Source organism: Eulemur rufifrons, chromosome 29 (assembly GCF_041146395.1).
Source record: "Eulemur rufifrons isolate Redbay chromosome 29, OSU_ERuf_1, whole genome shotgun sequence".
Lineage (NCBI taxonomy): Eukaryota > Metazoa > Chordata > Mammalia > Primates > Lemuridae > Eulemur > Eulemur rufifrons.
In genome coordinates this window covers 28,629,477-28,655,742 of record NC_091011.1, presented here as the reverse complement: position 1 = coordinate 28,655,742, position 26,266 = coordinate 28,629,477, and positions in this window count along the sequence as shown.

Sequence of the window (26,266 nt, the reverse complement as noted above, 5' to 3'; positions counted from 1 at the left end):
CAAGTCCCAAAGGGGATTTATGGAGAAGGAATATTTCTGGTAGCTGAGGAAATGAGTGCCTTTGTCCTGAAGAAGGAATCCGTGCACACCACAGTGTCCACTACATCAGAGCAGTGGTTACCTTTGGTGGGCAGGGTAGGTTAATTCAGCATCTCAATGGTATAACAAAGCATTCAGTTCCTTTCCTTCTTTCTGTTCTGCTACCTCAGTGTGTTGGCTTTTCCCATAGGCTGGCTGTTTTCATGGCCTCAAGATAAATGCTCCTGGTGATGCAGACATGGACTTCCAGAAAAGACAAGGACAGGTTTTGTGAACTTTTTAAAAGTGAGGAGAATATTTTCAGGAGATCCCCACAGGCTTTACCTCATATTTCATTGGCCAGCATTGGGCCAACATGCCCACACCGAAGCCAAGCCAAGTGAAGGACAGTGGAACCACCCATGATCCGCTTACAGCAGTCAAGATTCTTCCTCTGGGTGAGGGGAGGAAGGGGTGGTGGCTGACACCCAGGTTCCTCTGAGACACATGGCCAACCAACACCTGAACGAAGCCAAGGTTTCCTTAGCAAGGTGGAATGGCTATTGCGTGGGCAACCACCTGATTTCGCCAAATGGTAAAACTGAAGACCATAGACTCACATCAGTTTGGTGCAAGACGGAAAGAGAACAAAACAGTAGGGGTCAGAGTGTACAGAAGTATCTGTATTTAGATCAGCTGCCAAGGCAGTCATGAATGACAGACACGTCAAGGGCTGGACGTCACACACCCGCTGACTGACTGATTAGAGGGTGACCAAACTGCTTCTTGATGTTGTCTCACCAAAACAGGTGATGCCTGACTTTTAAAACGCGTGTGGAGCAGCAGATTGTTTCCACTGTCGTCAGCATAACGTCCTCTCCTGTGCTGCTTATTCCATGCTGTTTTGTACCAAATTTTGCCACATCAATTTACATTTTAATGTAGAATAAACACCCAATCTAGAAATCAATCTGTTCAGAGACCAGTGGAACATGTCCACAGTGGGCTGTTAAGGTGCCATTCTGTTGGATTTGAAAGCATCCTGCCGGGGAAAATAGTCTATAAACCACGTTTCCCTGCTTTACTTTATTATGTTGGTAAAACTCCATCGGCTATTATTTTCCTCTGTCTGTTTCAAAACACTGATTTACTGATGTGGAACTAGACTAATCAGCGACCTTTCAAATATACCCTACATGCCCCTGAAATAGAAATCAATCGGAGGACACACATATGGTCATTATGTACAGATCCCTTTTATCTCCCTCAGCCTCTTTCAAAACACATGCCCTGTTACATCAAACTTATAAGGAAACTCTGTAAATAGGTTTGAAAATAGTTTAAAACATATCACTTTAATCTTACTTAATGCATGTGCAATAGTACAGTCATGCCATTTTGATCATTCTGTGCAAATGCCACTGAAATTGATTACTAAGTATTTACTGAGAGCTTCCACTGTATTTCAGGGGCCTTTTAGAACATAGAATTAAGTAGCATTCCTTACCAACAGAGTACAAATCTCAGAGAGAGTCCAGGTGTTTAAAAATAGGATAAATCTTTCAGTTTTACTGGGTTTTCTGAGAGATAAAAATATTGTTCCAAGGGAAATCAGAACAGAAGTATAAAAGAAGAAATAAAACAGTATGAAATTATTAGGGAAACTATTTTAGAGCTTAGTAAATCCTGATCTATCCGTACTAAGGAGTCTTTTAAGAATTGCTTAGCAGAAGTTTTTTTGTGATTGCCACATTTTCATTTTTAAATTGACCAAAGGGCTTTCAATATAGACGACTGGTTCATTAGACTGGTGTAATGATCCATTTTAAGATTATGGGTTTTCTTGGGAGTATCAGCTGCCCCTGGAAGCCACCAAATGTACAAATGATCAGTGCAAGGGTGATGTTAAACAAACTTAAAATAAATCTCATCAACTTTCCATGGCAGGAAAAGCTGAGTCTTGGGAAATTCTTTGGCAATTCCAGGGAGTGTCCACACACTGTCCTAAGGCCACCACATGCCCACTCTCTTCAGGACCAATGTCTCTGTGGCCAACCTATTTACCTGGACTTATGGACAAGGTCATGGCTAGAAAAATATATGTCTCACCCCAAATCATTTCCTCTTCCACATCCGTGGAAGATTTTACTAATCACCAATCAGTAAAATATCACTCCACCCTCCCCGAAAGCTCAGATGACACCTCAGCATCCTTCTTTGCAATGGGCTCCAATGCATTGGAGATTGACTCAAAGACTTTGCCTTATGGTTATGATTTTTGTCATCTTTATCATTATTAGTGTTGTATTAATAACAAGCAAGCAGTTTGAGTTTACTTTTTACGTTCTCTTTCCCACCGTTTGTTATATCGTGGTTGTCAGAAACCATTTATAAAAATCCTCATGCTATAGTTTTGAATTTGCTATTGATTTTACTTTAAATAATTAATCTTGCCCAATTAAAAAAAATTCTAATTTACTTTTCTCCATTGGCATCCTTCATTCTGTTCTCAGATGTCCCTGGCTTCTTACTGTGACCTTTCCATGTGTCTGCAAAGAGACAAGTCTAATCCATTTGCTACTGTTGCTGTGGGGAAAGCTCCATTTCTCTCCCTTTGGTGTCCCTTTCTGCCCCTGAGGTTCTCCTTGTCCCCAAAGACTGAAGCATCTGGCTCAGAGGAATCAGCACTGCCTAGGAATAGCCTGGAAGACTCCAGAGAAGGATCACTTTGGGTAGAAAGTGACAGAATAGAGTTTTGCCAGGCAGTTAAGCAAGGCTAGTGGAAAAAGCATCACAGAAAAGGAAAAGTGTCTCTGTGACCAACCTTGCCATTGGCCTATACAATAGCCATTATGGCTGTTTTTTCTTACTAGCAAGTTCAATTTGCCTTTTATAATCTACCCAGATGAAATATACATCTTCTAAGACCCCCTCTGGGTGTCCTGGGTCCTTGATGGCATGGCTGAGCTGCAACACAAGCTCTGGCCTGGCAGCCTCTGTATTACTTATTATGCAAGATAAGTAAACTTAATTATTTAAGTCACTGCAGCGTTAGGATTTTATGTTGCTCAGGGTTGACTGTAATCCTAAAAGAGTAGGTTTCCTGATAACTTCAGCACTATTGACATTTTGGCCTGGATGGTTCCTTGTCGTGGAGCTGGGGGTGGTGGTGTATTGTACATTATAGGGTGTTTAGCAGCATCCCTAACCTCTGCTCACTCAATGCTGGTAGTGCCTGCAAATAGTGACAACCAAAAATATCTCCAGACACCGCCAAATGTCCCTAGCAAAATTGCCCAGGTTGCAGGCTACTGTTGCAGAACCTCCAAAGACACGGATGTATGACTCTATCTGTATACGTGAGTGGTTTGAGTGGACGGGGCTTTTGTTCAGACCTGTCCCCGAATCACTGCAATGCAGCTTCTAGTTTGCTGTTCATAGCACTCCCCCTTTGATGTTTTGGGTCTCCTTGTGGCGTTTACAAGCCAAGCACTGTCTCTCAGCATCACCGTGCATTTTCCCTCGTCAGTTAGTGTTGCCTCTTTTTCAAATTTAACATCACTCCTTTTTTATTTTTTAAAACTCCAAAAGATTCTGTTTTACCCTTCCCCAAGATACCTCCCTGTTCATTGTTTATATTTAATTTGTTAGAGGTTTAAAATTCAATTTTTAAACCAGGATGAATTATTTGCAGTTTTATAAGTAATAGTTAATATTTAAGACTGTCTAAAACCAACTACGTAAATTAAAATTGAATCATATTTTCTGCAGGAAACCTCACACTTTGATTCATTTCTTTAAACCATCCCTCTTCTTGAGTCTTTTTTTATTGTTAGTAACAACAGACACATTTATTATGTGGTGTGAGCAGGACAGAGAGGACTAGGTAAACCTCGGTGCACGTGGCACCTTCGGGCAGATGCAGCCTGCGGCGGAGTACAGGCTGCGAGAGGATTTAGCCTCGCTGGGCCTCAGCCAGGGCCCCTGGGGCCTGAATGCCCAACACAGTCCTATGCAGGTGCTCTGCTTAGGGGGAACAGAACATAATGTGTTGAAAATGAAGTTCTAGAAGGCCATTCTGGCTTTATTAACTGAGAAGGCGGTTCTAGAACAATGCTCCAGCTTGTTCCCCCAACAAAAATAGCACCTCTCGTTAGGATTCTTATATATATGATGGCTATCCACATTCTAGAACATGGATCATCAACTGCTTCCCACTTTACTATTTTTTAAATGACAGACACAGCCTTGATAAGGGGAGGGGTAGTCTGCTGCTTCCACATGTCCTCGTCAGGATTCCCAGTTTTACAAAGCAAAACATCTGAAAGATTCTCCTAATGGCTCCTCAAAATGATTCCTATCCTCCCCATGGTCTTTGTAATTGAAAACAGAAATTTCTTCTCCGTGCTGAGTCCTCTTAGGTATGTTATGCTAAATGGATGCACATTTTGTTGCTAGTGAGATCAACAAGGGATCTCAGTCTTTGGGCTCAATTCTAATACCCAAAACTCATGCTGAGTAGAATGGCTGATGCAATAATATTTATTTTTTTGGAGTGCCACCCGGAAGCATAATGATAATACCCTTGGGAAATTGTAGAAATCGAAGAGTAGTCTGTGAGCCTGTGGTTATAAGTTTCTTATTAAATAGAAAACAATAGAAACATCATCATAATAATAAAGCCAATCAGTTTAAACCGTTTCACATGCACTTTAGACTAACAGAATGTAAAAACATAATCGAAGGAATATTATCACTATTGAAATGTAGGAAAAAAACCCAAAAAGGATTACAGAAATGATGTCCTATTACACCTTTATTTTGGAGACAAAAGGTATGTGGGAAGAAGGCTGCAATACCTCTTTTACCGGAGGGTAAGAAGATCACTGGGGAAGTGGATCTTCTTTTATGTCTGGTCATGGTTGTTTTACAAGGCAAGGTAGGACCTTTTAGGGCCTGAGATTACTCAGAAGGACAATTACAAAGAGTTGTTTAAGTTTTCATTCTTTGTTTCATAAGCAAAGTTAGAACCATGCACTTGGTCCTTTCAAGTACAAAACAAATTCAGTTCAGTTCATGTAGAGACAGTCTGGGGAGCCGGTCAGAAGCTGGTGGGCAAGAGTGGCCTGTGACACGAGAGCTTTAGGGTCACTCGCCCACAGAGTCTGGCCAGCTGAGTGACCTTAAGCAGGTGACTTAACCTGTCCAAACCTTGATTTCCTGAGCTGTCTAGTTGGTGTTAACGAGGGCTGCATCAGGACTGAGTGCAGACAAGAACAGATCATGTCTGGGAAGCTCTTAGAACTGGGCTCGGCACACACACGAGCCAACAAGTAGTAGAGCAATTGAGAAACACACTCTCGTGGGTTATTGGAAAGGCTACTGCATAGAATCACAGGGTTCTGCGTTGTTAGTAAGCCCACCAGATAAGACTCATGCATCTGAGTGTTAAGAGCCACTGGTGACCCAGATCCACCCCTGCTTGTAGCTGGCTCAGAACCCCCTTCTAGAATCTGCTCTCAAGAGTGATTGCCTAACTGCTGCTGCCAACTTTCCTAGTGCACACAAATGAATCTGGAAATGGCAGTTTCAAGCCCTGTGGGTGAGGTGGTTTGGAGCAGGGAGATGCTCCTCACTCATGTGTCGGGATCCTGAGATGAAGAGGAGAAAAGCAGACTTAGCAGGCACCCTTCCCCGCCCTGGCCCTGGCGTCCTGGTTCCAAGAGCATAGGGTTTCTTATAGATGCTCTAGCACTGGATCTATATTCTAAGGGGACACAGATCACACGGCTTCTTTGACAAGGGACATTCAAGGGAAGACTTGGGAGTCACTCTAGTGCCCAGTGCATCCACTCTGGGCCATTAGGCTGGAGACTGGGTGGAGAAGGCAGTGTTAATACTTTCCTGCCAGATGCTGCAGATTGCCCTTCCTCACCTGCTTCCTCCTTCCGGCCCCCTCTGAAAGCCTTGTTTTGATGGTAGCACAGCTATTTTACTCCTGAAAATACTAATATGGGGGCAATTCCATATGCTAGGCACCTCCAGGGACTTTACAAACCCTATCCCTTTTAACCCTAACAACTACCCTATCAGGGGACTATTATTTTTCTCATTTAACACATGGCTGGGGCTCAGACACGTTGGGTGGGAGTGTGTTCCTAGATGGTGGAGTCAGGATTCCAACCCAGGCTCTGAGGACTACATCCCATGTCTATTTGGTTCCAGAGCTTGCACTTTTTTCTTTTTTAGTTTGACAACACATCTAATTATATTTATTTATCGATGTGCTCATTATTTGTCTCTACCATACAGCAAAATCACCTATTCTCTCTCTCTCTCTCTCTCTCACACACACACACCCTTAAAAATATGCTAGATTTGGCCCTGTAAGCTCCATCCATCCTTACTCAGATGCTCATCTTGCTTGTATTTTTTGAATCTAAAAATCAAGATATATTCATCAACAAATGAGGTGTTTTTTTTTTTCTCCCTTTCTCATGTTTGAATGTATTTATTCGAAGAGATAACAGCAGGGCAAAATATTTGAAATTGAGACTGTCCTAGAAAATCTGGGACAAATAAATGATTGCTGTAAACTGTCAACGTAAAAAATAATAAAAGGACTGCTGCCAGTCATCATTGCTGGTTGTTTAAAAACTGCAGCAAACACAATTTCTCTCTTCCACTTTGCCATTTATCAATCTTTTTTTTTTTTTTTTTTTTTCCCTAAAAGGAAAGTATATAGGTATTTTCTTCCTTAGAAATGAAAGTCAGGAGAAAAGGGACAATTAACTCTCAAGAGGAATGTGTCAGGGCTGATGAAGACACAGGGAAGCCAAGGAAGGGGATGGTCATTTCTCCCAGAATCCTCATAAAAAGGGCAGTGCATCTGCAGAGACACTGGGACAGCTGGGGGTGACTAACGGCAGGTGCTGGACTGGGAGGAGAACTGCAGATACAGACGTCAAATCGAGTTTCCTTATAAAGCAAAACAGCAAGGAAATGAATGGCTGGGGGAAAACAAAGCCGCAGTCTGCTGGCTGCTCTCAGGAAATCCCCCTCCCCACAGCCCTGGGCAAACCAGAAAAGTCCAATAGGAAATTTTTATCATTTAATGGCAGGAAGGGGCCATTAGCATCCAATATGCCAAGAGGCACACCACACAGAAATATTCCTTAGATTTGTAATTAACTCCTCAAAGTGATAAATCTTCTTAAAGAAAAAAAAAAAAAAGCCCCCTGACAGTTTAAGAGTGCTAACAGTGTTTTCTTTAATGCACAACTTATCAAGATCTACCAGGCAAAGAGAAACTAGCCAGCCAATTAACATCCTTGGAAAATGCTTTAGCAAAGAAAGGCGAAATGGGCAGTTTAATTACATATGTGTATGTGCCCTTATTTCTCTAATTTCTCAATTAATGGGTCTACAGATAGCTTGGAGGAGAATAATTCAGTAGCCTAACATCCCAGCGGAAGACTCTAAACCCGTTAGTGCTGACATTTTTTTTTCTTTAAAAATAAATGTAAATTGTGTCTATTGCTTTCCAACTAGAAAATTATTCCCCTGTACAAACGTGCCTTTAATGAGAAACTCCTGAGAATAGAGCAGTATTTAGGGAGGTCTCCACAGCATACTGTTTTTGGAAAAACCTGCAATGCACCTTGAAATGGGTGGTCCCAGGAGAGCACTGATGTGCAATGGACATGTAGAATAATGGGATGTGTGTGATTTAAGGATGAAGAAACAGACAAAATCAATTACTGACTTCACTGTGCAATATGAAGATGAGAAATACCGATGCAGTAATTCTTGGCTTCTCTGAGACTAAAGGCTGAGCAGGTACTTACCTGCTGATGAGAGAGGGCCATCAGGCAGGAGCTCTGCCAAGGGAGATTTTAATATTGTTCCTATTTTTTTCTTGTACCCCCCAATTCAAGATCCTGTTTGTTTCTTGAAGAAATAAGCTCAATGATTCTATGCTTTTATTTCACTGAATAATTGGAGATTGTTTCCTGTGGCACTATGCCAGGAACAATTGTTTTCTTCATTTTCTCTAATTTCACAAGAGCTGTGTCCTGTTTGCATGGATCGGTAAGAGTGACAGTTGCTCTCATGGTTGATCCAATAACCAGTATGTTTAGTTGAGCAAATACTTGCAATATCCTGCCCTGAGATTTATTCCATACATTAATTTCCCCTCAGATCAATCATTCCCCCTATTCTGGGTGAAGCCTGGCTGAAGTGCAGAGCTTCATTTGGGTTAAGTAAGAGAGGTCTACCCTCCTTATCCCTTAATCAGAACACAAACTCTCAGAAATCTGATGGGGTTTGGAGTTTGCTCCAGAATGGGCTTTGAAAAGTAAAATTTCATTAGGGCAGGCCAACGGCAAGGGACATCTACCTTTTCAGCTTCCCCTGCAGTGGCAGGCCACGGGAACAGTGAGTGGAACAGAAGGGGCAGAAGCCACGAAGGCAGAAGACAGCTTTGAGACCCGGCTGAATGCAACACTTTGCAGACTGTGACTGGCTTCTTTGATCTCAGGATTTCCTCCAGCCTCCTGAATTCCAAATGGCCCCAGTGCTTAAGCAAGTAGTAGATAGCTACCTAATGCTAGGGACCTCAGAGGCATTACACAGGCCACCCCCAGCTTACAAGGGCCCAGTTTCTTAAAGTTCACTTGTTAGTCACTGGTTAAAAACTTGAAATACATCCTGCATTCCCAGGCCAAACCACAAAAGCTTGTTTAAGCTGTAATATAACTGAAATAAAAAAATGATAAAATAGAATTTTTGATGTATTTTAAATCCTTGTTCTTGAGGGAAATCTGGCTTACTTAGAAAGGCAGAGAAGGGCTTTAGGGTTTCTAAAAAAGGCCTCCTGAGCACACTGAGGGACTTCATGGCTCTGGCTCCTTGTTCTTTCTAAGCACATGTTGAAACATCTGGCTTCCTGTTCCTTTGTGTGTCTCTAGCAGATCTTTATCACTTTGGTTAAGAGTTGAGAGTTTTTTTCTCCCTCACTCATAAATGGAACAAGAAAAGGGAGAGGAGGAGCAATAGGGAGAAAGGGGGGGAAAGAAGATAAAAGAGTGGTATGCCTTGTGATGAAATTCATTAAAGCTATAACAGAAAAAAGAAAAGTAACTTGCAAGCCATTGCTGTCTGAAATAAGGAGGGCAGGGAGCCAGGTGGGTTCAGAATGGTGGGAGGAAGAGAAGGCAGAGTTTCGGGAGATGTGAGGGACACATTGATGATATTATAGAAGGATGTTAACAGTGTGGCAGATTCTGGTTTCCAGAGGTGGCTGTGAAAACATCTCCCCTCCTGCACGCTCTTTTGCAATGTGACCTTATCCCTCTCCCACCAACGGGAAGAGGTTCAGGTCCCCTCCCCCTAGAATCTGGGGGGACGGTGCTTATGACTCACGTGTAACCAATAGAATGCAGCCCAAGTGATGCTGTGTGACTTCTGAGGCTAGGTCGTAAGAGGTGATGCAGCTTCCACCTTTTCTGCTGGGACACATGCTTTTTGGGGCCCAAATAACCTGATGATGCCACCCAGTGAGGAAGCCCAGGCCACTTGGAGAAGCCACCTGTAGGCCCTCCTATTGACAGTGGCTGCCCAAGCAGCAGGCATGTGAGTGAAGGAGCCCTCAGATGATTCCAGCCTCCAGCCGTGGAGTCACCTCCAGACTGTCAAGCATTGAGCTGAGGCCCCGCCCCAGACATCACGGAGCAGGAAGGAGCCATCTCTGCTATGCCTTTCCTGAATTCCTGACCACAGAATCCATGGTTGTCATTTTACACTGCTAAGTTTGGGGTTATTTGCAGCAAAAATAACTCGAATCAATAGTAATCATCATTCTTATCAGAAATAATTGTTCCTCTTACTATTTCTAACATGATTTTCAAATTACATCAGAGGACCACCTCAGAACCTTCTAACCCTTGGGAAATTTGACTCACTGTCATCTAATGGCAACACCTTTTGACTGCTTAGACTTCCTGACTCCTTAATGGACATTGTCTTATCTATTTTAAGAAGGTATTTATGGGTAAGGTGAAAAGCCAGGACAATTGTCAAACAAGAAGGAACACGAGTCAGAGTTGGAGTTGGCAAAGCCTTAGAATCACCTCAGCCTACCAGCCAATTCTCAATTCCAAGTGCATTGTGTTTAATTTCACCAATGGGTGACTCACAGCCCCCCAAGAGAAGCTGTTTTGTCTTTAGACATTTCAGACTGGTAAAACAGTGTTCCTTATGTCAAGCCCAAGCTGTCTACTTATAGTTTTCACATTTTGGACTTAATTTTACTCTATATGCTCAAGTCTAATCTCTTTTTTTCAAAAGTTTAGTGGGGAATAAATGGAGAACATCACAATGAGCATTGTTTTGTACAGACAGCACTGTCTGTGTGTATGCACTCCCCCCAACACCATTTTAATTATTATAAAGTGTACAACCAAGTGGCATTTAGTACATTCGCAGTGCTGTGCAACTGCTACCTCTATCTAGTTCTAATACACTGACTCTTAAATTGTCCCTTTCTCTCTAGTCTTCTTCATTAAATGCTTCTCATCTTTACCAGTTTCTTCTTTTCTCCCCAGAGAACAAGGTGTTGAGCTCCCACTTCAGGGCTCCTCATCCTTCCAGGCAAGGAGTTGAGAAGGAACCAGAGTAGTTGAAGTACCCACCCCAGAGGACCCGAGTTAAGCCTTCCAGTTGGCCATTTCCCTTCTCCATTCAAAGGGTCAAATTGCGCCAATTACCTTCTTTATAAAGACTGCATGTAGGTATTTTGCCTTTATGATCATATTTGGTTATATTAAAGTTTTGAGCAAAAAGCAAAGGAAATCAAGAACTTGGGCATAGATTGGCTCAAAAAATGTCTACGCTTGAGATTCTTTCCATACATTTATTCAGTTGTAATTTGATACGTTTCCAGTGGCTGATCTCCTGGATGTTACTCTGTAACACTCTGGGGAAACTTCTTTGAAGGCCCAAAGAAGAGCCCTGGTGGTGCCAAGGAATGTTTTAATGAGAACGAAAACTAAATCTGTCTTTAACACATCCTGAAATATTACAGGAAGAAAGGAACTCAGAGATCATCTAGTTCAGCCCACTCATTTGTCAGATGAAGAAATTGAGGCCTAGAGAAGCAAATTTAATTATTCATAATCCCACAACTAGTTAGTGGCAGAGCAAGAACCAGAAGTAAAATGAATCTAGAGGTTAATTTGGGACTTGGCAGGTGGATAGATCCGGAGTTAAATCTTGGTTTCATCGCTTATCAGCTGTGTGACCTTGGCCAAGTTGCTTACAAATTCTGAACATCTCTTTCCTCATCTGTAAGATGGCAGCTGTTTAACCTTCCTCCCAGAGTTTCTGTGAGGATTACAGGACACAATATATTAACTAGCACATAACATAAAATATCTGGCATAAAGCTAAGCCAACAGGTGCCTACTATATTCTTTGTCTTGCTACAGTGATTTGAGAGATGAGCTGAAATCAAATGGAACAGAATAGAGAGTCCAGAAATGGACACGTGCTTGGTCAATTGATTTTCCATGGTGGTAGCAAGATGTCACTGGGTAAAGTATTTTCCACAAATGATGCTGGAACAACTGAATAAATGTATGGAAAGAATCTCAAACCCCCTGCAAATTACTTCAAGAAAAATCATAGACCAAAAGATGGAAACTAAAACTATAAAACTCCTGGAAGAAAACATAGAAAAATATCTTCATGACCTTGGAGTAGGAAACATTTCTTACAGAGGACACAGAATATACTAACCATAAAAATAATTGATAAATTGGACTTCACCAAAATAAAAACAAAACTCCTGCTCATCAAAATATATGGCTAAGAAAATGAAGAGGCAAGCCGCCACAGATTAAGAGAAAAGATCACTTACACACACACACATATATATATATACACATATGTATAAATATACATATATATTTAACAACTAAATTAAAAAGTGTGACAAAAATCTTTACTAGATACTTCACAAAAGAAGATATATTAATTACCAATATGTTCATGAAAAAGTATTCAATATCATTAGTCATTAGGTAAATGCAAACTAAAATTACAATGAGAAACCATTTCAAACTATTAAATTTAAAATTAAAAAGACTACCCACATCAAATGTTGCAGGGGATATGGGGCACTGGGACTCTCACACATTAGGAAACGTAAAATACGACAACCACTTTGAAAAACGTTTTGGACATTTCTTATAAAGTTGAGCACACCACTACCTCTATAACCTAGTAATCAAATCCTGGTATTTAACCAAGAGAAATGAAAAAGACTTGTGCAAAAATGTTTATAGTGGCATTATTCATAATAGTCCAAAATAGAAACAACTTAAATGTCCAGTAGCAGGAGAATGAATAAACAAATTGTGCTATATTAATACAATAAAATATTACTCAGCAGTAAGTACTGGTACACATGACAACATGGATGAATCACAAAAAAGTTATGTTGAGCAAAAGAAGCAAGATGCAAAAGAGTACATACTGTATCATCCCATTTATATGAAGTTTAAGAATAGTCAACATCTATTTTAGATTACCATGTGATAAAAATTAGAACAGTGGTTGCCTATGGTGATAAGAGAGGGTGGGATTGATGAAATGGGACACTGAATTTTCTGAGTTGATAGAAAAAATTCTGTATCTTTATTGAGGTGGTGGTTACATGTGTGTGTACATTTACCAAAAATGAATTAATTCTACAATTAATGCATTTTACTCTATGTACATTTTGCCTCAATTGAAAAAGTGTATTTGCTTTTTAAAAATATAGTGAGATAATTACAGGAGAGTTTTTTTTAATTGTAAGAAAAAATTATGATCAACTGTATGCCAATAAATTTGAAAACTTACATGAAATGGGCAGTTTTCTAAGAAAAATTTTAAATAACCAAAATCATTTTAAGAAAAAAATGGATATCTGAATCAATAAAATATTATGAACACAAGTTAATTAGTCAAAATCTTCCCTCTCCTGTCCCAAAGTACTCAGGCCTTGATAAGTTTAGAAGTGTCTGACCAAACCACAAAGCAAAACATAATCCTCATTTTTTATAGACTGTATCTTAAAATTTAAAAAGAAGAGATAGATACCAATCTATAAAATTATAACAAGGGAATGACAAGAAAAGAAAATTAAATACCTTATTTAATTTATGGGAATAGATGAAAATATTATAAGTAAAATAGTAGTAAATCAAATTCAAAAAGGCATTTTAAAAATCATCCTTAGATGTGAATATGTTTTAAAAAATATATCATTGACATACATTGCATTAACAAATTAATGGAAAAAATACACATATGGTCTTCTATGCATAGAGTATTAGAATTGTCTTTTTAAACACTAAGTTATTGAAAAAGTAGTACTTACCAAACTAAGAAGAGAAAGAAACTACTCTAATCTGATAAATGGTATTCACTAAAAAACTACAATAATCATCACTCAGTGATAAATCATTAGAATCATTCATGGCTAAAATATGAAAAATACATATATACACACTACTATTATTCAATATTGTACTGGAGGTTTTAGCTAATGTAATAAATCAAGAAAAAGAAGTAGGAGGTTGAAAGGGAAGAGATGAAATTGTCCTTAGTCATAGATGTTTTAATGACATACTAAGAAAATCTAAAAGAATCTATGGGCCAACTCTTAGAATTAATATGAACATTACAAGAAACGAAAGTTACAGCTCAATGTATACCATTGGGATTGAAATAATAATAAAACATTAATAAATTGAGTTCAGCAATATAGAGAAAAGATATTATTTAAGTATTTATTTCAGAAATAAAAGGCTTTAAGAGTTAGAAATCAATATATCAATACACTAAAAGAATGAAGGAGAAAAATCATATGATCATTTCAATAGATGTCCCAAGAGTATTTGATGATACTCAACACTCACTTAAAATAAAAACATTAAATATCAAATGGAAACTTCCTTATAATACAAAAAGCCTGTAGCCATATATTAAGTGTTGAAATATTGAAGGTTTTCACCCTGAGATCAGAACCAAACAAGGATGTCTGTTAGTACCACTTCTATTTAGCAATGTACTAGAGGTATTACCTAGTGTAATAAGACATGAAAAAGAAATAAAGGATATAAAAATTGAAAATAATAAATAAGACTGTCATTATTTGCATACAACATGAGTATGTTCAGAAAATCTATTAGGATTAATACATGTATTTAAGCCAAAATGATTGAAAGGTAAATATTTAAAAATCAACTACATTTCTATATACTAGCAGCAAATGGTTATAAAATAAAAATTGAAATATAATGCTATTTTCATTAGTATAAAAAATTAAAACATAGAAATAAATCTAACAAAAGATCTCTAAAAAGAAAACTGCCAATTGTTACCAAGAGAAGTTTAAGAAGTCCTAAAATAGTTGTAGGCATATACCAAGTTTATGGATTGGGAGACTCAATATTGCAAAGATACTAATTGTCCCCCAAGTTGATCTATAAATTCAATACAATCCAAGTGAAACTTCTGGTAGCATTTTGGGACAGCTAACAGCATGATTGTAAAATTTACATAAAAATGCAATAGGTTAACAATAGCACTGATAATCTTGGGGGACAGAGTTGGATGACTCACAATGCTATCAAGAATTATTATAAAGTTACATGTATTACAACAATATAGTATTGGTACAAGGATATACAAATAGACAATCAAACCAAGTAGAGTTCAGAAACACAGGTGACACTGACATGCAGGGACACAACTTTGATCCTTACCTTACATTATACCCAAAAATCAATTCCTGATGAAGTTGAAACAGTGGTTACTTTTTGGGAGTGTAATTTCTGGGAGGGGTCATGAGAAACCTTTTTGGAATGCTGGTAATGTTTTATACCTAATTTCCATTGTGGTTAATTAGGTGTGTTTACTTTATAAACATGCATCAAGCTTGCTATTAAGATTTGTGCACTCTTCCACACATGATGCACTTTAATAAAAAATTGCTAAAATCTGTATATTGGGTATACATTTTATTATCATACATCACACTTTCCTTTATGTTTGGAAACCTTTATGATAAAGAATAATTGGGAGCCCATACATGCTAAGCACCATAAGGAAAACCAGTGTGGGCATGTGTTGATCTGATGTGATGCCATAAATTGGCTGGGTAACGAGCACAGATGTCCTCTGCAGCCTCAGGAGAGAAAAATCACGTTTACTTGACTGAAATTTCTAAACTCAGCATCTGGACATGTCATCTCTCATTTGTAGGCTTTCCATTGCATGCAGGAGAAAGTTCAAAACTCCTCAGCAAGGTATATAAAAGCATTCATTTGGAAGTACAGTCTTACCTCCAAGATGTGTCTGCCCCCTCAGTGTTACACTCCCCTATCCCAATCCACTCCTCTCCACTGAATGGACTGGTCATGTGGAAATGCTCCGCATGGTTGTGTCTCTGTCTCTTTGCTGTACCCTGGTGTGTAATAATGCCCCTCCCCACCAACTCAGCGTATCAGACTCCTACTGGCCCTTTAAAGGCACAATTCACACATCTCTTTTTTTCTGAAATCTTCCTTGATGCATCGAAGCAGAGCAGAGCTTTCTCTCTTTTATACTACCACTTTGCCTTATAGTTGCAATGATTTGTGGTTTTTATTAGTTTTAAATGCAAAAGGCATAATCAAAATATACTATCTTTTAAAAAAAATAAAATTATTTGTAAAGTTGCAGGATACAAAATCAACATACAAAAATTAGTTGCATTTCTATACACTAACAATGAGCTATCTGAAAAAGAAATTAAGAAAACAATCCCATGTACAGTAGCATCAGAAAGAAAAAAATACTTAGGATAAATTTAACCAAGGATATGAAAGATCTGTACACTGAAACTACAAAGTATTGATGAAAGAAATAGAAGATACAAATAAATGGAAAGATATTCCATGTTCATGGATTGGAAGAATTAATATTGTTAAAACATCCATACTACCCAAAGCAATCTATAGTTTCAATGTAATTCCTATCAAAATTCCAATGGTATTTTTCACAGAAATAGAAAAAGTAATCCTAAAATTCATATGGAACCACAAAAGTCCCTCAATAACCGAAACAATCTTTTTTTTTTTTTTCTTTCTCACCAGATCAGAATGAAGGGAAGCCAAAGCAATCTTGAGCAAGAAGTACAAAGCTGGAAGCATCACACTTCCTGATTTCATCCTATATTACAAAGCTACAGTGATAAAAACAGTATGGTACTGACATAAAAGCAGACATATCTACCAGTCTGGGACAGAACAGAGAGCCCAGAAATAAATACACACATTTGCAGTCAACTGATTTTCAACAAGGGTGCCAAGAACACACAATAGGGAAAGGAAAGTCTCTTCAATAGAAGGTGTTGGGAAAAAAAGGTTAAGGTCTTCTTTGACCACCATTCCTCATCCATGTTCCCTCCCCTGCCACATGCCTAGAGGTCACTACTGCTCTGAGTTTTGCATGTATCCCTAGTCCCTTTCCCTTCAAGACTATATATCTTAGAGATCTATCTGTATTGTTATCTATGGAAGTAGGTCCTTTCTGTTAACTACTATATAAAATTCCATAGTGTGCATACACCACATTTTACTTGGCAATTATTATATTGATAAAGATTTTAGTTGTTTCCAGTTTTCTTCTAGCCCAATGATGCTACAATAAACATTTGTATCTGCATCTCTGCACACATGTGTGGACATTTCTCTAGTTAACTCCTAAATGTTGTAATTTCTAAATCCTAAGATATGTGGCAGTTTTAAAAATAATTCTATCTCAGCTAACTCAATTGTGAGCTGTTGTATCCATTTTTGTAATCTTAAGCTCACCCCAAGGGCTGTTGTACAGATACTATAGGACCCAGCAATCCTACTCACTTTAATAAAAGGGCTCAGTGAATGGGGAATGAATCAATGAGTAAACAGGTGAATTACTTTCAAGGTAATAGATTTGACTCAGCTCTTACTAATATGAGATTTCCTGCCAGAACTGTGAAAACTAAGGATCAATTAGAGAAAACAACAACGACAACAAAAAAGCCTCTGAAATGAAGCCATAAGCGAAGTGGGCATTAAATACACATTAATAAGATGATTTTAAGGAGATGAAATGATGAGACTACAACTTTTAAGGGGCAGTATCCATGCCACAGTATCTACCAAGATAGTGATGACAGAATCTGACCTTGGCAAATACAACATATGAAAACAACATGTTGTGGCCAGCGAAGCAGGTGCTCAATGTCCCTAGTTATATACTGGTACTTGGAACGCCAACCTCGCTCTTTGTCACTCTAATGCTCATCATGATTTCCAAGAACAAATGGACAGGAGTGGACATTTTCTCAATTGTTCCCTAATTTTTTACCCTTCCCAGTTACTTTGTAAACATTTAAAAAATATATTACCCGTGAGGATGGAGATGGAAGCAGCCTGTTCTGGGGCATAAGCAGCCTCCAGGGCTGGGAGCCAGCACAGAGGGGGAGTGCACAACGTGCCCCACGAGCACAGCCGGGGCACCGGGCCTTACTTTGTTGTTTTCCAAACAAGGGAGTCAGGGTAACATAAAGGCTCCAGTCCCCCAGCCTGGGTGTTTGGAAGTCCCGCTCACATAGTCAAACCGAGTTGGCACTATTCAAACCAAGTGCCAGAACTATCTGACATTTTGGCCAGATAATTCCTTGTTTGGGGGCATTGTCCTGTGCATTGTAGGATATTTAGCAGCATCCCTGGTCTCTACTCACCAAATGCCAGTAGCATCCCCCATTTGTGACAACCAAAAATGTCTCCAGACCTTGCCAAAGGTCCCTTGGAGACAAAACTGCCCCCAGTTGAGAACAACTGCATTAATTCCATTTTCCCAATTTCTTCAAGGGATTCCTTTAAAAACCTTTAACGATTTGTTTAAAACTTTAACATCATTATTCTAACATTGACCTAGCATATCTTAGTTTATAGGGTTAGTTTTACAATAATTTTCTTAGCAAACATGTAGGATGGCGGAGAGTTTCTCCATGTACTAACAACAACTAACAACTGGCAATGTTTGATTGATAATTATGTGGCTGGGTCTGTGCTAAGTGCTTTACACTTACTATATAAATGCAGAACCCATCAAGCAGCCCATTGAGTAGGTACTATTATTATCCTCATTTTACATTTGAGACACTGAGGTGCAGAGAGGTCGAGCAGCTTGACCCAGGTACAGAGCTTGCAAATAGCAAAGTCACGGTGTAAACCAAGGCAGCTTAACTTCAGAGGCCAACTCCAAACAATGACAGGGCACTCACTGCCTCCCGAGCTGTGGGAGAGATTGGGGGACCCCGTGCCACACCTTAACTTCTGCATTAGAGGCCATTTAAGCAGAGGTATCACCTTTTCATTCATTCAGAAGGATTTACTAACACCTACTTTGAACCAGACACTTTGCTATGTACTACCTTACAAAGATAGACAAATTTGGCTTTTTGTTTCACTGCCCAGTGGGAAAGCCAGATAAAAAACAAATAATATTAATGCCAGGTGATAGGTACCTAAATGAGGGTAAGTCCAAAGTAGGAAAACTGTCACAGAGAGGATTAACCTTAAGCATTATTCTTAAGCATTGACTTTTAAGAATGTATTCAAATTCACGTGGTGAGTTTCAGGGCTGGAATGTGGGTGCCTGGATTCCCAATCAAAGGCTCTAACTGTAAACCAGAACTTTCTGCTTCTTATTACAGTCCCTGCAACTGACTCCATCCCCACTCCACCATGTTCTTTCCTATGATAGTGGGAAGACTGCTTGGGTATTATCTGACAGCTTGAGTTGCCTGGTTTAGTTAGGAGTTCCCACTACTCTGGAGTCCCCTCCAGCAACGAGGAAACCTCGAGCTGTAGGAAATCTTCAGCTGCTATGATGCCAGCAAGACAGATGACACATGCGAAGACTTTAACTGAGGAGCCTCCGACGAAAAGACTCTTCACTGAGGTGTTGCTGGGTTAAGGGAATCAAGAAGGGATGGCACAAATACCCAGTGGGACGCCATCGCCATTCCATGGGACCAGGGGAAGGGATGGTGCTGCTGGAGCCTGGAGCACACTGGGCACCCTAGAAGGGCCTTCAGATGGAGTTACTGCTGTGGGGCACAGTAACCGCCAGGTCTGCAGCTGGATGCGGGGCAGGATGGGGGAACAAACACCCTGACCTCTCCCTCTTCCCACCCTCTGAGCATCTCCTGGCTCCTCCCGTGTGGCAAACCTGATTGATGGCCATAAAGCAAGGGAACATGGTGACAACTGTCTGGAGATACCCCTCCAGGACACAGAGTAGGGCAGCGAAGGGTGGAGAACGGATGGGAGGTGTGAGAATGGAGGATCGTCAGCAGGAACAGACACATCCAGGGCGTGGGGGAGTGGGCGCTGGCAGCAGAAGAAAGATTCTCCTGGTTTGGTCAAGAGAGAAGCAGGGTTGAAGACAGGAATCTTGGGATCACGAAGTGGAAGGAGTAAGGATTAAAGATAACTAGGGATCCTGGGAGTAAGGAGAAGCCAGAGGAACAGAGCTTTTCTGAAGGCTGCACTGCGGTCGGAATCTGACTTTTGATGCTCAGGAACACGTTTCCTGGAAGTCCTGTGAGCCTTGCAGGCTGAGCTGCTTTGCGTTGGTGGCTGATAAGCTGGCTCCATTTGGGATTCACGGTCAACCACTTTTTCAAGTGGCCTGGAACAAAGTCGCCCGGATTAGCACCAAGCCACAGCCAGCTGCTGCTGCTGCTGCTTCTTTTCTTAAAAAATAAGTCCCCAGTTCTTGACGTGGTGCCTCTTTATTTTTTTATCAGTATTAAAATTACATGTACTGGATGGGTGCCCTGTGGGTGTGTCCCTTTGCATCGTTTCTGTTTTGTTCCTCCTTTGGAAACTCAGAAACCTAGAGCTGCCTATGGCTTTTCTATGCTTTCTGTATCTTACCCCTTCCCTGAGGGAATAGCATGGAATGTCAAAATGATTGGAGAAAAATCAAGTAGAAGAAAATATGAACGAAAAGCATATAGGTTAGTACATAAAGCTATGTTTTTGTTCCCAGGCTGTCCTATTAGGGTGGCTACAAAGGTACACACAGGGAAAGCATCTAGTCCCAAGCCCAGGCTTTATCCAGCCCCACCCCACACTCAGCCACATCGCACTGCTCCCTCCCGGTGCCTGCACCCTGCACCTTTGTTTATGGTGTCTGCTCTGCCTGGGCACCCCTGCCCTCACCCCCCTGTCAAACTCCTGCATATCCTTCAATGCCCAGTGTGAGTGCCCCTTTCCCACAAAGCCTGCCTCACTCCCTGCAGTCAACACATTGCACCCCTATGCCTCCTCTTTGTCTTTTTCACTCTACAGTGCAGAGACCCTCCCCACAGCCCCTGGCTCCCTGAGGCCAGGTCCCATCCTGTGATGGCCTTATCTAAATTGTTTGCCCTTGTTATTTTTTAATGATGGAAAATCCCCCTTTTCCAATTTTCTGGCCAGGGCACATTAATCAGGAATTTCTCCTGGGTGGAGTCACCCCTCCCACCACCTCAGGGCGGGCTGGAGGCGGAGCTTCTGCTGTTCTCTCACCCCAGGGGGGGCCTCCCACCCTCTGGCCCCACTTCCCCCAGTGCTCTTGCTCTTGCTCGGGTCCTCTCCGAGCTGCCCTTCCGCAAGCAAGGGTGCGTATTCTGTGGGCTAAGCTTCCTGAGGCTGGATCTCTATGAGCCCAGGGTGACCTGCAGCTCTAGGATGTCCTGCCTTTGCTTTCAGCCTCAAGGCCAAGCTACGTCCTCCCTACAGCCTCACCAGCGATAAGACGGCCATCTGGATCCCAGCTCACTCCTGCGTGCAGGCTTGCAGCAGATGTGGTGTCTTGCTGGCATTCACCCGTCCACACCAAAGGCTCTTGCCGTGAACACTTGCAACTCTGCCCACGGACATTTCAGTGGGTACAAGACGAGTTAGTGAGCTCAAAGCAACACTTGCCCACAGAGAAGAGAGTGGCGGGTAAATACCTGGGCCTCTCGCCACTCAGTGGGGAGAGCTCTCCTGCCGCCCAGAGCACCCATCGGTAGAGCTCCAGTTTCCCACAGCGTAACTGTCTTTGTTTCCTTCCTTTCCCATCCCCCACTTCCCCATACCTACTGGGGTTTCTGGGATCACCTGGCAAGAAAGGGGCTCATATTCAAATCCTTATCTTCAGGTCAGCTTGTGGGGGAGCCCAAACAGAGACAAAGGCTGTGATGAATTGGCTCCCTCAAGACGTCATGATTATTTTTTTCCAAACAAGTATCTTTGAATACAAAAATGTTTTTCAGATTTAGCCATTAGCTTAGGGACAGAGCAAAGCTGATGAGAGGAAGTTGAAGTTGAAATAAACAAAACTGTAGGTCCCAGCTGATTTATGGTATGTGATGGACATGAATGACAAGACTACACACTTTCAGAGTTGAAAGAAGCTTATCTATGATTTAATCTAACGTCTTCATTTTACGGAAATGTGGTCAGAGTTCCACAGCCTCCTCCTGGCAGACCTGAATCTCCTCTGGAACCTCCCAGCTCTGTGTCCACCTGCAGCCCCAGACCTTGGGCTGCCACTGACGTCGGCATTGCCTGCCCCAAGTCCACCCTCATTTCTCCTTTCTCTGTGCATCTCCTTCTGTTCTGGGCATGGTGCCAGGAGCCAGTGCTGCTTTGCTGGGTTGTATCAGCTCAGGTCAAATTGCCTGACTCTTAGAAAGGGCCTGCGATTTCAGGGGGTGGACTCTGTTCAGGATGGTCTCCAAGGGACAGGGGCATATGGCAGCTCTATCACTGTCACCATCCACATCCCAAAAACACCTCCTCACTGCTCTTCCTGTGGTTCCCCAGCTGCCTCCCCCACCTACAGCTCAGACTCCCCAGGCCTTGACCTCTACCCCAACCCCTCCGTCCTCACCCCAATCCAAAAGCTTTCAGAAGAAGCTTGCGTGTCTTGCTTGCAACAGAGCTCTCCTTAAAGAAGCTTATGTTTCTACCCACCAAAGCTTTGATAAGCTGTTTAACAGTGATTATTTAATCATGTCCTGTAGACAGCTCTCTGTGTATCCATCCAGCCTGAAGTGTGTGCTTTTTTTCCCCTTTTGTGGCTTTATCAGAACCTTACGATTTTCCCCCAGCTCATTCTCCTCCTCTCGTGCACATGATGCCTGGAAGGAAATATGTATTCTTAAATGATGCTGTCACCTCTCACTCAGAGGAAGAATAAATGTGCCAGAAAGCATTCATAGCTAATTCTGTGGAACAACTGGGACATTTAATAGCTAGCATTTTGTTGGCTCCATAGGGAAGTTAATGATTTGATTTGATTTATTGAGTAATTTTGTTTGTTATGCTTTGCAGTGTTTCGCCTACATGCAGAGAAGGAAGAAATGACAAAAGAAGTTTAAGACTCAGGTAGAGCTACCTCTTAAAGCAGCATTTCTCAACCTCAGCACTGTTCACATGTGGGATGAATAATTCTTTTTCCCGGGGACCTGTCCTGGGAATTGGAGGATGTAGAGCAGCATCCCTGGCCACTACCCAGCAGATGCCAATAGCACCCCCTTCCCCCCAACTGTGACAGCCAAACGTCCCCACACACTGCCAAATGCCTCCTGGGGGCAAAACCACCCCTGGCCAAAAACCACTGTCTTAGGGACATCTGATATTGATTATTCTAATGTCAAATCATCAAACAACCTTCTGTTCCATCTCAACTTTTTCCCGGTAAGACCAAACCTTAATTGAGGAATTGTCACTTACTGGTTATCAGACATGGTTCTTTAGCTGCATCTGAATCTCCCAATAAATCAACACATAGATGATCTAGTTTGTAAATTGATCTCCATTTGGTTTAGCTTAGGTGAGTCCCTCTTCCAGAGATGAATATACCCTGAGATGAACTTAAACAAGTTCCTGAACCTGTAAAATTGATAATCAAAACCGGTACCAAGGATCTGTGGCTGAGAGACTTGAAACAGCAACAGACTGGATCTCCCATCCCGTAAGTGGGAAGAGGGTGCTCAGGGAAAGACAGGGAATAACTACACGCATCTAAATTGAAAATTATATATGGTCTGTCTTGACTCAACACGTGTTTCTATAAACTAATTAGCTCATCTGAGACTGGTAAATTTCTGATTACCAATCACATATGACCTTATGATGGGGAAGCTGTGATGATGGTTCATGTATGGTTTTCCCCAAGGCCGAGGGAGCCAGAGAGGAGAGGGTCAGTAGAATTAAAACCCACATCAGAAAGGGAAGAGCCCTTGGCTTGGATGTGGCTAAAAGGAGCCCATATTATAACTACATCATGTTATAACAGAAAAGCCTATGGTCACAGGAAGAAAAAAGGCTGAAGACCATCTGAGCAGGGAATGTCGTGGCAGGTGAATAAGCAACATAATGTCCTCTCACATGGATCCTGGGAGCATGAATACTAGTGATTAAAGACTTTTCTACTTTATTCTATCATTTAGGATGTAAATAAAATTCAAGGTGTCTTTGGCTCTCAGCAAGTCATGCCTGGATGACAAGAAAAAGATGCAACATGATGCTGTCTGAGCAATTGGTACAGGAAGCATGGACTCATCACCGATGAAATCCAAGCTTCTTTGGGAAAGGCAAGCTCATGTGTCTTCCCAGTACATAGATATCACGATGTTGACAGCTCCTGGTATCGCTCTCATCTCAGTTTCACCGGGCATCATGTTTTTCCTATATTATGATCTAGATGGTGACAATCTGTGCCCAAGATACTGCCGGGAGTTGACCCAGGCACAGCAGAGGAGTTTCAGAGAGGGTGTGTATTTCAGATGAGGTGATTGTCATCCATGTCAATATGTAAATAAATTCTTCCTGGTGCCTAAGTGAACTCTTGATTAACTGACACTCTGTGAACCAGAATTCTTTATAACTGTCACTTCTGCACATCTGTTGCCCAAATACAATTGCCAGCTATTGTGAAGATGCTGTGGGATTTCAAGGGACCCTTATATTAATACGTCATTCAAAAACATTTAAATAAGGTTGAGAATCGTTTTAGATTCTTACTTCTTTTTGGAGGGATTCAAATTCTTTGACAATTGGTTTGTAGGTATAAAACATCTATGGTGATCCTCCATAAGCTACTCAGTGGCTGAAAGGAGCTATCCAGTTAATAGGTTTATTTTAATTTGCTTATCCAAATGTTCAGAAACAAGCCCCAAAACTCTATGCTTATAATTACAATCATGAAGATCAAATTATAGAGTTGTAATAGTGAAGGAAAAATATCTTGATTCCTGTCTTTTCTTGTCCATCTTCACTAGAGAAAGGGGGGGGGCGGAAAAAAAGCAAAGCACAGTTGAGGGGCTGGAAGAGCTCAGCCTGTACCTCTGTGACAAAATTGGGATTCCAGGGACCGGTATATGGGCTGGGGCTTCCAAGTCCATCTGAGTGGCTGTGCATTGTGCATTGTTTGTGTTGATTTCCACCTGAAAGAATAAAGAGAAGCTTGAGCATGACCACAAAGATAGATTAGCAGCAGGAATGATGCTTTCCTAGCACATGCAAATACTATTAAAACATAGGAGTAGGGTGGAGAGAGGTGATAAAGTACCATGGTATCATGACAAAGGAGAGCAAAGAGCAATGGTCTGTGGCCTCAGGGTTTGGAAGCATAATGTTGGCTCATTCTCATACTTTTTTCTCTTTTATAAACACTTGAAAACAAACAGGTGCCAAAAATCAGCTACCTCAATCCATTCAAATCCACTTGCTGCTTCTAGGTCCAGCCAAATGCACCAGGGCGTGCAGGGGGTGAGCCACGGTAATGTCTATGGGGATCACGTTTTTTGTTTTGCGCCATCTGAACCGGGGGCTACTGTGAGCCTTCAGATACTACAGACAAAAGATTTCTCTTGTGAGGGCCTTGGTTTTCTTCTCTAAAGAGAGGTTAACAAAATGTCCTCTGTAACAGAAGATTTTTGGAGGAATAATTAATAAATTGTTCAGAAGCTAAGCACTAATCGTGAAGAAAGTTTGTCATGGTAGCCATTAGCTTGAAGCATGTAGTTCCAGCAAATCACCAGAGAAGCGCCACCATTTTAATCTTGCTGTTATGGGTGCTTGGAAACAGAGGCATTTTCCTTGATAGGAGATTCCTAGAGAAATTATACTTAAAAAGACTGGCCAGTTCTGAGTCAGACAGAGGAGGCATACTACATCCTGGGTCTCCCCCTGCATGCAGCTCCAACGCTTGGCAAGCAGGCACGGAGGAGCGGTTTGAGGGCTCTGGAACGTGAACGATTAAGGGAAAACATGAGCTGGTAAATGCATATGTTAGAAAGAGAAAAGTCTCAAATCAATAATCTAAACCGTCTTCTTAAGAAAGTAGAAAATAAGAGCAAAGCAAAACTAAATAAATAGAAGAAAGGAAATAATAATGAGCAGAAATCAATGAAATTGAAAACTTTAACAAAACCAGTGAAACAAAAGCTTTTTTTTTTTTATTAAAAGAGCAATAAAATTGGTAAGTCTTAAGCAAGACTGATGGAAGAGTGAAAGAGAGAGAGAGAGAGAGAGAGAGAAAGGCGACAAAGAAAAGACAAATTGCCATTATCATAAATGAAAGAGAGGAAATTATTACAAGCCCCACAGACAATAAAAGGACAGTAAGAAATACTACAAACAACTTTACACATATAAATTTGACAGCTTAGATTTAATGGAATAATGCCTCAAAAACTATCAAAACTCATCTGTGATGAAATATATAACCCAAATAGTAATATATCTGTACTTTATCTAAAGATAAATAAAATAATTTATCTAAAAATAAGCTTTGGGATAAAAACCTCCTGAAAAAGAAATCTCCAGATCCAGATTCACCCACTGGTTTTGTGGGTGAATTCTATTAAATATTTAAAGAAGAAATAACATCAATTCTATACACTGTCTTTCAGAAAACAGTTCATTTTATGAAGCCAGCATTACCTTGATAGTAAAGTTGGGCAGAGGCAGTACAATAAAATTAACAGACCAGTATCCCTTGTGAACATAGACACAAACATCCTCACAAAATATTCCAGCAATAGTCATCAACAGCATCAAAGCCAGCATTATATTAAAAGGAGCAATACATCATGGCAAGTGCAATTTTTCCCAAG